This window comes from Perca flavescens, chromosome 14, assembly GCF_004354835.1.
Source record: "Perca flavescens isolate YP-PL-M2 chromosome 14, PFLA_1.0, whole genome shotgun sequence".
Taxonomy (NCBI): Eukaryota; Metazoa; Chordata; class Actinopteri; order Perciformes; family Percidae; genus Perca; species Perca flavescens.
Window position 1 is genome coordinate 26,830,026 of NC_041344.1, and position 12,403 is coordinate 26,842,428.

The 12,403-nt window shown below is 39.4% G+C and overlaps 1 protein-coding gene across 5 annotated transcripts in view; it reads right to left on the reverse strand.

The window, feature by feature from the left end:
* The window catches only part of LOC114568149 (CMP-N-acetylneuraminate-beta-galactosamide-alpha-2,3-sialyltransferase 1), a 96,072-nt gene that overhangs the window by 35,997 nt on the left and 47,672 nt on the right, over positions 1-12,403 (reverse strand). For 3 of the 5 annotated variants that reach the window (XM_028597566.1, XM_028597565.1, XM_028597567.1), the window contains one exon: positions 2,516-2,595. The exons of the other annotated variants lie outside the window; for them this stretch is intronic. The gene's annotated coding sequence lies outside the window, so the exon portion shown is untranslated. The remainder of the gene's footprint in view (positions 1-2,515; positions 2,596-12,403) is intronic. 5 annotated transcript variants of the gene reach the window in all.

Genomic DNA, 12,403 nt, shown 5'->3' on the forward strand with positions numbered 1-12,403 from the left:
TTTCTGTGTTATTTCCGCTTCATAACTAATAATATCACTCAGGAAATAAAAAAGCTCCAGATTTTACTTTTGATGGCATCACATCTATGAGTCTTTATGCGTCGAGTGGAATTTTAGTATTTCATTTTCACAGATATTGACTTTCAGTCAGTTATGTTTCTTGTTCAAACGCATAAAGAGGATTCGAGGTGCATTGAGAGATTGAAAGGTGTGGGCAAGGTCTTCTCGTAAGATCGGAATAAATGGAAAAATGGCTCTGAAGTCAGTTCACAGATATGAAATACTAGGTCAGTCATCAGATGCAGTTAATTAAATTGAAGGTGGATTGTATGAAAGAAAGCCTAGAATATAACCACCAGTACTTTTTTTGCTCTTAAAACATTGAAGCTTAAAACGATGTTCACAGTAAAAAAGTAATATCTAACCGCTTCTTTATATGGTTCTCTGAGGGCTGGAAACAGCGTGGGACCACTGGTTTCATGAAACCCTTTCAAAATCCAGAGGACAAAATAGAAGAATTGGAGAGCGGTCAAAGTTAAAGTGCGGCTGTTTATCCATGTCCTGACATTTTGAAGGTGAGAGGGTTTATTTTTTGCCCAGCATCAATGTGTTATTTATACATTTTTAAACTGGCATAGTGTGCTTTTCTAGCTATTGATGTTTACACATCCTGATTTGTGTATGTGACCGGCATCCTCACACACGTCATCAGAGAGAACAAACGGCTCTTTATCATCAAAAACAGTCATTGGTGGAAGAAGTATTCGGATCCTTTACTCTAAGAAAAAGTACTAATGCTACATCGTGAAAATACTCTTTAACAAATAAAAGTCCTGCATTGAAAATGTTACTTAAGTGAAAGTATGTAAGTATCATCAGGAAAAGGTACTTTGGAATTGAAGTATTTAAAGTAAAATTACTCAATGCACAAAAATCCTCACTTTAGAAACTGGAAACGATCCAAACTGTTCTGTCAATCAACTAAGTGTGTAATCTTCTGTCAATTCAGCTGGACTTGTGGGCCTGAATATTGTTGGGTAGTTTAGTTTGTAATAAAACATTGTATTTTATAAACTACATGTGTTTTGTGTGCAAAAATCTTAAATTGTAAAGGTATTAAAGCTGTCAGATGAATGTAGTGGAGTAAAATGTACAATATTTCTCTCTGAAATTTAGCGGAGTTGAAGTAGAATGTGGCATGAAAAGATAAGACTCAAGTAAACTACAAGTACCTCAAATGTGTACTTAAGTACAATACTTGGAGTAAATGTACTTAGTTACAATCCACCACTGAAAACAGTGACACTCCAAAGTGACCGTTTGCTCTGGTTGTGATTGACATGAAGGCTAGAGGCCACTACTCTACCTTGTTATTTGTTAAAGGATAAGGCTATAGTAATTTTGTCACCAAAGCCCATGAAAAAAACAAAACAATAAATTAATCTTACTAACAAGTATTGTCTCTGTAATTAGGCACAGTGGTGATTCAAACCAAATGCTAACACTAGCCTGCAGCACCGTTAGCCTTTACAACAGAGCCGCTTCAATACACTTGTTAGATAATGTTTCTCTGTTGATTTGGGTTTGTCGCTGTATGCGTGGTGGAAAATAATGTAAACTCCCTCTAGTGGACAGAACGAGTAACAACAACCACATGCTTAGCATTGACAATGCATAAGCCTGAGTAGTGTAGTACATATTTATAACAGGCTGCATATGAGCATTAAATATTCTAATACTTTTCGAATATATATAAAAAAAAAAGAAATGAAAGAGTAGAGACTGAATGGACAATTTTCTTTAGCGGATCAAAAAAAAAAAAATCCTTTTTAAAATCAATATTTTGTCTCAAATTATTGATTAATTTGGTAAGAAGCCGTCTAATAAGCGGGATACTGTAGAGTCATAGTGTAATGCATCACCCTGTCGGGGGTTGTATTCGCTATAATGACCGACTCACTCTACAATATCCCTTACGCACATAATGTTTACCACCATCACAATGTCATTATAATTGCAATGTACAGTCTGTGTCAAATTTTATGGATGCAAAATGACGTAATACCCCATGAAGGAATGTCCCATCATTTGACTATATGGCCATAACATGTTTTAGACATGCTATCTAATAGCTGAGTTACGTGGATTTTGATGAAACAAAGCATCTCACTAGTACATGGCAACATGTTTATGTGTGGGGGTAGAAATGCCCTGTGTCCTTGGTCCTTTGATTTGTGTTGATTATTGCAGTACTGTCACACTGCTACGAAGCATCAATATTCATCACTGATCTTTTCATTCACATCATCCCCTTCTTCTTTTATGAACTTGTTATTGTTGGCTTTACTGTTAATAACATAGCTCTAATGGACCTTTACTCATTTGCACCGGCTCAGCAGCTCTAATTTTATTATTGCAAAATTGTATTATCCACCCACGTAGACATTTTTTTATTGAATTACCACCGATTACTGCAGACTCTTATTCGTCACGTCCTTCACACTCATTCGTGTACCTGTGGTTGCCAGGAGCAATACAGTTTCCCTGGTGTGTTGACTCCCTGTGAGGCTGCGTATTCACTTCAGGCTGGTGTCACTGAATAGGAGCACAGAGCACTGCAGTCTGAGATCAAGCTTCACACTATAATTCTGAACAACTCCCCCAGCTGTGACTTACTATTTAAAACCCCATAACGTATAGTTCCCCCACCCCCCGTTTTACTCTTAAGTAGCTTTGATTTGGGAAACAACTCATTCCATGTAGGACAGTATCAAAGTAATCTGTATAACGTTCCATCCTTTCACTGGAAATATATGATGTTTACACTGAGTAATATATTCAATCCCAAAACTCAATGTTTTTTTACGGTGGCAGAAGTACATCAAGTGAAAATATATATATATATATATATATTTTTTTTCTTTTCTTTTTTTTTCTTTTTTAAATTCAGACTTTGGATTCTTTGGCACTCCACTGGAATTTAAAATGAAATTATGTCAGTTTTGAACAATGTTTACATGCACAGTATAAACATTGGTGAGCCAGTGAGGTTTAGAATTTAGTACTAATGTCAAGGCTTTAATATATGCTGATTCATAATTAAACATTTAATAAATGCTGTTATGGTAGAATCAGCCACGTAATATGTCTGGTAAAATATACATGCGATGAATATGATAAATACCGTAATTACAAAATGCATTTACAGATACAAAATGATATAATCATCTTTATATCATAGTTGCGTTTTGAAAGAGTTTACATTTTCAAAATGTGAATTTGCTGTAGCAAGTAGTCAATGGTAAATCCAGCAACTTTTTAAAAAGGACAAATGCCGCAAGCAAATTTACTCGGCAGTCAACTCGGCAGTTGGGGAGTGTAAATGTCGGAATCTTCCAGTTAAGCCCAGTTCAGACCAAAGGGAATTTATCAGAATACAGCTTGGAAAATCTGCTTAGGAATTTAGGAAATAATGGATAGGATATTACAACACAATGCAATTCTGCTAAATAATACCTCACATTCATTATTAGTTCGTCTTGTTTTCAATTTAAAACAATGGATGGATATCCAAATACAGTACACATTTACTATAGGCTCAGTCTGCCACTTTTAAAAAAACTATTCCACTGCTCGTTCCATGGTATCAGAATTTTAGCTAGTCATCATGGAATCATTAATTGGTCATGTGAGAAGGGCTGGGAAGACTGGCAGAACAGGGAGCCAAATGAGAGTACTCTGATCCAATGGAAATCACAATTAGCCCAATGGATTCGGGGGGGGGGATCATATTTCAGGGAGGGGCCAGTGCCACCCTATGCCCCTCTTCTAGCCCCTCCCCTGCACCTTAACCCTTGTGTTGTCTTCCCGTCAACCTTGAAGAAAGAAAAAAAAAAAAAGACGTTTGTTTTTGCTTTTTCCGTTTTAAATTGTTACATTTTTGAAAACGGGTCAATGTGACCGAAGTCAACACAAGGGTTAAGTTGAAAAAACTGGAAAAGAGCCAAACGTCAACTTCAAAGCAAAATAACGGGCTGAGGCAGTTTTGTGTGACTCGGTCCGAGTCACTATGTCTCTTTCCCGTTTAGAGAGCCAGAGCTGTGTATAAACAGGAAATCTTTCATCGGCGCACACACAGAATGGACAGCTGGCGGACCGTGACCGATATTTGCTGAACTTCCGAAAAAAAGTGCATTGGATTAGAATCCCAGACTCTACCTTGAAGGACATCATATTACTGTGTTAAGCTTATCACCTTGAAAGCTCAGAATTTGGACCTTCAAGGTTCAGAGCTGTGAAGCAGCTCATTCTGTCCGTGTGTGAAGCTAACGCTAGCTTAAACACTGCAGAGCTGCCAACTGTACCATTAGCAGAATTAACCAACACTCACAACTTGCCAACTACCCTCGCTTTGCCAGACCATCCGCACGCTGCGGAGCGGAGGAGGGTCACAGCATTCCGGGATGGGAGAAGAACGTACTCTGGTTTATAGCCATTTCTTTAAACCAATCACAATCGTCACGGGCGGCGCCAAGGTGATGAACAGTGGTGCGAGAGAAAACTCTGATTGGACAGATAGTCTAGCTAGCGGTCTGGATTTACCCTGCAAAGATCTGAGGAGCAGTTAACCATAGTCCTCACAAATCCACCGGAGGTTAAAATTTCAACACAAAGAAAGCGGAAGGAAACTGACCTTGCCGAAAAGACATTGCATCTGGTGGAATTTCCTGCAGATCCGGAGCAATCCCGGAAGTGGAACGTCGTGGATATAGACTACATGCCGACTAACGGTATATAGATATACTGTACCTCTACTTCTGAATGTCACGATTATATTTGAATATAGCACTTTTAAATGTATTAAACATGGGAGCTAAACAGGTCAGTTTTGCTGTAGAAAACTAGGAGAGTTTGCTTGTTTTCTCTGTCTGACAACATGCATTTTATCTGATGCTGTAGAAAGATTTTGTGGTAATAGTTGCGTAATGATTGCAAGTTCAATTACAGTCGCAGTATCGCTCGGAAAAATTGTAGCTCGATATTTTCCCTCAATTATTTAGGCCTACTCTGTGCTGTATATTTAGGAGACATTATAAAAAGGAAGAACAAAATACATGAATATGGTCATGAAACCCACAAATGTATACAACACACACACGACTCGACAGAAAGCGGTTACAGTTTGTACAAACCGATTGCTCTTCCCAGCTCAGTATCAGATTTTCCGATAGAAAAAGCCCCCTGATGTAATAAAACCATCAACCAAACTCAGGTTAAAAAAAAAAAAAAAAAAAAAAAAAAAAAAAAAAAAAAAAAAGCTACAGCGCCCCGGAAATTGGTTTTGATGTTTACTTTTGACCATTTTGCATGGTTGGTTCAGTCAAATGTGATTTTTCTTCTCGCACTTCCACTGATAGCAAAGTGGACTGAATGTGAAGCAGCTCTGATTATTGATGCGTGTTGTCAAGCACGTTCCCTGTCCAAAATGAGACGTCTGTCCCATTAATCATTAACAAAGACGTGGGATGCCTCCGATGAACTAAAACGGGCAGTCCGTTTGCACATTTGTCAACACAAAATACGTGTTCTTATGAGGCTGGTGATTTTTATTTTTCCTTCAGTTTCCTATGTTTTTATCTCTATTTTTTGATGAGGCCTTTTTGCATGCAGACGAATGTTTCTTCCTGCACCTTTACTGATAGCTAGATGCAGCCAGGAAGAGAATGTAAAACAGGCTGTAGTATTAATGTGTTTTGTCAGGGAAGTTCTGCATCCGAAATGCAATGTCTGTCCCATTCATCACGAGCACCGGGGAAAGGTGTGGGAAGCCTCGATTGAAATAAACTAGTCCATTTGCATTTTGTCTACATAAATATGTCTACCACGATGCTGATGATTCTTTATGTTCAGTGTTTTTGATTGTAATTTTTTTTTTTTTTTTACAGCAGTTTTATACCACAGCGATACATTTTCTTCTTTATGTAAATGTGAAAATATATGCCCCATAAGGAGATCAGAGGACAAGGCAGCATGTTTACTGAAGGATGATTATACACGGCAACAAAATAGCTTGCATTGTGAAAGATTTCCTCCAAGGATTTCACAGATTTCGAACATGAGGACGACCTCTTTTGTTTAATTTCTGACAATCTTTATTCAGACATCGGCCAGGAAGCATGGCAGATCTGCCACGGTAGTACATCAACAGGGCTGATTTCGTTTTGCTGCACTGAATGATTTCCCTACCAGTGTCAGTCAGATCCACTGAGGAGTTCAGTCTATCTCTGATCTTGCTCCATATCCACTTCTACGGTTTGGAAAAAAATAAAAATAAAAGAAGAAAAAACTTCCGTCAAGAAGAACATGAAAAGCATACTGTCCTCTCCAGAGAATGACAGCATTGGTTATTTGTTCAAACTTAAAAGAAACATGTTTATGTTCATTGCCATGGCAAAGCAAGAAGTGGTGTGATGTCCTTGTCTAACAGAAATAAAGCGGGTCCGGGTCGAGGAGGATGGTACAAAGGGTTTGACTATACGACTCAGAAGACCGTGATACACATCACATCCTTTAACCAACACTCAATAATGGAGTCCTTTAACCATGACCACAATTTAACCCGGGAAGTGTTGGTACCTAAACTTACCCATTCCCAGACCTATCTCCACAGCGCTGTGGAGATATGTCTGGCTACACCACACATATATTCTGGGATAGGAGGAAAAAAATAAATAAAACGCTCTGGATTGTTTGCATTTCTTTAAACCAATCACAATCGTCTTGGGTGGTGCTAAGCTCCGGACGCAGTGACGCTGGCTCTGCTGAATAGTCTCGGGAAGCAACTTGTTTTGGTGCCGTAAAAATATTCTCTGTAAAGCTTTGCAATCATTCCCCTAAAGACCCAAGCAGGCCTGCTTTGTTGCACGATACAAATTTTCCTCAAAACGTAGCTTGCTAGCCTCCAAGTTTGTTGTGGTTTCCCCGAAGGGAACAGAGTTTGAGAAGAGCAACACACAGAGAACAGAAAGGGAAGGGGACATTAGTTTATTTATCAGGGACCATGCACAGTTACAGGCCCTGTACCAGAGTTAGCTATACAGCTAATTTACATCTGTGGTTCATCTGGTGGCGTCAGAAATGAAGCAATTATCCAGACTACTCAAAGCCTAACCACAGGAATGGCCAATCAGTAAAAAAAAAAAAAAGCTCATGGTTTGAACAGTCTGTTTTGTTGATAAGATATATAACCTTATCAGAAAGACGACTAACCCTCCAACTGTCAGCTACAGAGTCAATCAGCCCGGTGACCATAATACTGCATATCTGCAGGGTATTGATATTGTTGATCAATACCAATGATTTGACAATTCTGACCTTTCAAGCTTTCTTTCTAGCCTGTGCTCTGTTGTGGAACAAAGACTCCCTGCCCCCAATGGTCCCAATCTTTTCTCCCAACCCATAGGCCGCTCTACAGTAGAAAGAGGTTTCTGTGTTTTAAGCCCCCAATGTCCCAATGTAGGCAATAGGATTAGGCAATGGTTAGGGTTATGGTTAGGTGCCTTAAAGTCAACGGCCGCAGCGCTGCCTGGAAGGAGACGTTGGGGGCTTAAAACACCATCGAGCTAGGAAGAGGTGCCACGAGTGAGCAAAATAATTCAGCTGTAATGGTTAAAGCTAAAAGATAGAGATGTAATGACACACTAAACACGTGTCACGATTTTAACTTCACGATTACATTTTCTCACGATTTTCTTAACAGGCTAAGCTGCAGACAAATGACTTTTAGACTTTTAGATAAATATTCCTTTATTTATATAAACTGAAAACACGTTCTTATCTTATCAAAAGTGCAATTGAAGATTAGATATCTAAAACAAATCCCACATTAAAATAACTAAATGAATAAAAAAAATGTCTTGAAATAAATGAACTGAGAAGACCGTAGTAATGTCTGAAATCAAACAAGTGAAATTAATAAGTAGATTGCACCCTGGGCCGTTTAAAAATTGCATGGCAATTCATTTTTTTATCTCAACCGGTTGTAATCTTTACACATTTATATCTTTTTTTTTTTTTTTTTTTTTAACTGATTCACGATGCATTGTTACATCCCTGATAACATATCTAACTTTTTATATTAATATTGAATCATGCAATGTGTGAATGTTGTTACATAATACAACTGAACACAAAGACCCAACCACGTTTGCAAATTTTATAGCCACGTTAGAGGTGTGGGTTCTGGGGATGGCAATGTCGGTTCAGTCGGTCCACCACCTTGATCCAGACTGAAATATTAGCTATTATGTGTTTGATCAAAATACAGGCTGGCCCCATTTAAAACTCGAGGATTAAAGGTGCTCTAAGTGATGTGACGCGTTTTTTAGGCTACAACATTTTTGTCACATACAGCAAATATCTCCTCACTATCCGCTAGCTGCCTGTCCCCTGAACACACTGTGAAAAAACGCGGTCTCTGTAGACAGCCCAGGCTCCACAAACGGCAACAAAAACAAACTGCGCCAACTTGCCCCAAAAACCATAACAAACAGTGTTCCAGCCAATAACCGACAAGAAGGAGCTGGTTGAGTCATGAATATGCATTGTGGAAGTAGCCTACATGCGTGTGTTCAGGGGACAGGCAGCTAGCGGAAAAATGTTGTAGCCTAAAATACGTGTCACATCACTTTTTTCCTTGGCGCCCCCCCTACTCATGTTTAAGAAAAGCTGAGTCCCCCCCCGAAACCGAAGCTGAGGTAACTCTCGAGATAGAGCCTTACTTTCTTTTGTGATACAGAGCCATTATCAGCACTGTTACATTTCTCCGCCATGTTAAAATAGTGATGCCGTGGCAGCAGGAAAAACGAGGATACAACAAAATATATAGTTTTCATACAGACTTTTGTATACATTATATATTCTAGTGTATTATCATAATTTGTTTAGCATGTGCAAATATTTTTTTTTACCTCAACCTCAAACCAGATAAAGACTTGCGCCCCCCCTGTGATCTTTGCCGCCCCCCCTGGGGGTGCCCGGACCCCAGGTTGGGAACCACTGACTTAGAGCACCTTTAAATGAGGGAATAAAATCTACATTTGCTTTTTACACACACTGTTCTACCTCGTTTCTAATTCAATTCAACTTTATTTCAGACACACCGGTCCATATCAGTATAAAATATGTAAAACACAACAGAGGCAAGACAAAAAAAGTAATATAAATTGAATTTCATAAGATCAAAGTGATTAAAACACATATTTGTTCCAATATTTGCAAAAGCAAGAAGTGTACCTTGTGTCACTCTGTGTGGGCTCAGTTAAAGCAATTATAATTAGGCTACATTTTAACAACTTTTTTATTGTTACTTTACTTTTTTCTGTTTACTTGAAGGTATTGACATAACTGTGACATGACACTGTCATATTTGACATGACACTTGCGTGTCATGAATGTGCCATAAACAAGTCATAAACGTTCATGACTTCTGTCATTAAGTGTCATTTGGTTTTTGTCATGACGAGTTGACATTGTTTGGGTTGTCTTGATTATGACAACTTGACATTAATCAAAGTGACATTACCAGAAGTTGTCTTGGTCATGACAAGTTGACATAAAATTTGTTAGGGATGTCTTTGTAATGACATCTTGACATTATCCAGGATGACATTACCAGAAGATGTCTTTGTCATGACAACTTGACATAATGTCATCCTGTTTACTGTCAAGTTGTCTTAATAAGGACACTCCAAAGCAATTTAATGTCAAGTTGTCATGAAAAATACATCGTCTGGTAATGTCATCCTGGTTAATGTTAAGTTGTCATGACAAATACATCTGGTAATGTCACTTTGATTAATGTCAAGTTGTCATAATCAAGACAACCCAAACAATGTCAACTTGTCATGACGAAAACCAAATGACACTTAATGACAGAAGTCATGAACGTTCATGACTTGTTTATAACGTTTATGACACGTTCATGACAGTGTGATGTCATAGTTATGTCGATACCTTCAAGCAAAATTTTACCCATTTTTTGAATAAGTTAAGCGACACACACAACATTTCTTAAGGGAGCTGAAAGGTGGGAACATTACTAGTCACAAACCTATGACTCACACTTGTCCATCTTGGCAGTTTGAGAAAGATTCCGAACACAATTATAAGAAAATTAAATTTCGCCATGATGCATTAATGTGTTAGCCTCGTGAGACCGTCCTGATCTTGCGAGCTCCAGTTTTCCACTCGCAGATCAGTCTGGCATCTTGAGGCAGAGAAAATTCGGAGCCGTTGCCAAACGACCGGGCCAATCAGCGTTGGTTTTGAGGTGGGTTAGGTGGTGATAGACAGATGGTTTATCCAATCAGCTAACCAGTATTATCAGACAGCGGTAGCCCTAATTCTGTTAGCCGCTCGCTAATGCTTTTTTTCTCTTGGATCCTTCTTTTGGAATATGGTCCGGGAACCTGAAATGGTGCCTTTTATTCCTAAATTCTCGTTACACAAACGGCAAATCTCCTTTACCGACATGTTGCTTGCTTGCTGAGCTAACGAGCTATGCTTTGCCTGAAGCAGCAGGGGCGGGCTTGTGGTTGTATTTTCATACGCTTCGTGGATCTGATTGGTTGATTTGGCCCGTCTATCACCAACATAGGTGATAGATGATGGTTCATCCAATCCGCTAACCAGTATTTTCGCCCCTTCCCAAAAGTTCTCCAACGAGAAGTTCCCAGATGGATATGCCGAGCGAATGCGAAGCAATCCATCTGGGGGAGTCAGGTTAGGAATGTGTAGCTGCAAAACTAAAAAGGCAGTGAAGTATTCTGCAAAGTTTAAATGTGAAACGGATGAGAAATGTAGGAGCCACATACGGTTTGTTGTTTATGGTCACATTTATATTATTTATTGATTATTATATTGTGCACTTATATAGTAGGTGGTGGTCGTGTTCATCGCGGCTTGAGTGGAAGTAATTACATTATATGTACTTGCTTCACCTGGGGTTTTGGGGCTTTGACAGAGAGGGGGGGGAGCCAGGGAGCGAACACTTTCTGTTGACCGCCGCACTAACGCACTTATTTCGACTCACAAAGTAACTTTGTAGTTTACGTGTGGAGGAATAAATCATGGCAATACAATCTTGAGCGCGTCACAGTGTGTTTATGCATCTCTCAGGGTTCAGTCCCTCACGGCTGCGGCACTTGTTTGACTGCTTACAACCGCAACAAGAAGTGTTAAGTTTGCATTAATGACAACAGCAATTAGAGCTGGCAAATTGGAGCGCATACAAAAAACAGTAAGGGTTCTCTAAAATATGCCCTAGCAGTAGCCTGTCTCAAGGTAAAGGTTTCTGAATTCGAGAATGTATTAGTTTTGGTGGAAGTCCACCTCCCCCTAACACTCTTTGGTGGACTTCACATGTAGCAAGCTGCTACTGATGACTGATTTCCTGTAATGGATTTATAACAGTAGATGTGCGTGCCCAGGAACAAAGCTCTTCAGCCAAAATGGCAAATTCCCCTACAGTCGCAGTACTTTTAAAGTACTTTTCACTAGAACTTTGGGTCGGGTCTCTGCTGTTAACTAGCTTCCTCATCTCTGGAATGAAAAAGTGACATGTGTGCCAGAAACAGAGGAGAACAGACGAGAGGGGGATCGGGGAGAGAGGCTTGTGTAGGAGGAGAGACTTTCCATCAGTGCTGTTACAAACTGTACTGGTTCCCAAGAGAAATTGATAGAAACTATACAATTGTTAACGGAAAAAGAAATCACCTTCAAATGATGGTTACTTCACTGTGTTAATCTCAAGGGAAGCACAGAAACCCGTTTATGAAGCTTTTATATGCTCTTTTTACACACCCCTTCAAAATCAATGGCTTCAAAGGACCTTATAAACTTTTTTTTTTTCAAAGTTTCAGAACTTTATACGTTGAAGAAGCTATATGTGCAGGGAACAGATGGACTTTTTGGCAGACTTTTCAGTTACAGTGTGTGGGATTAAGACAGGCTGCATTAAATAACCTGAACATCCTCAGTAAGAACAGCCAGCTCTGGCCAGTCTAATCCATTGCCACAGTGTTATCGGACCACTGCAGGTTGTTAATAACGTGAACCCCCCCTGCCCTCCCTCAAAGTAGTCGCGACCGGGCCGCCATGTGGACTATTGGATGGACTCGAAGCCTTCTGGCTCTGTCAGAAATACACCAACAGCTAGTTTGTTACGGTCCCAGCGTGGTGACAGTGCTGGGGTCAGTAAGTGGTGGGATCTGTCTGTGTCAGTAAGTAATACTGTTAGTCAGGGTCTAATGAACAGTGCATTAACATCCAATATGACCTTTCTATCCACCAGTTCAAGTCACAGTAACAATAAAACATTGTATTCCCCTCTGTAGACTACTCT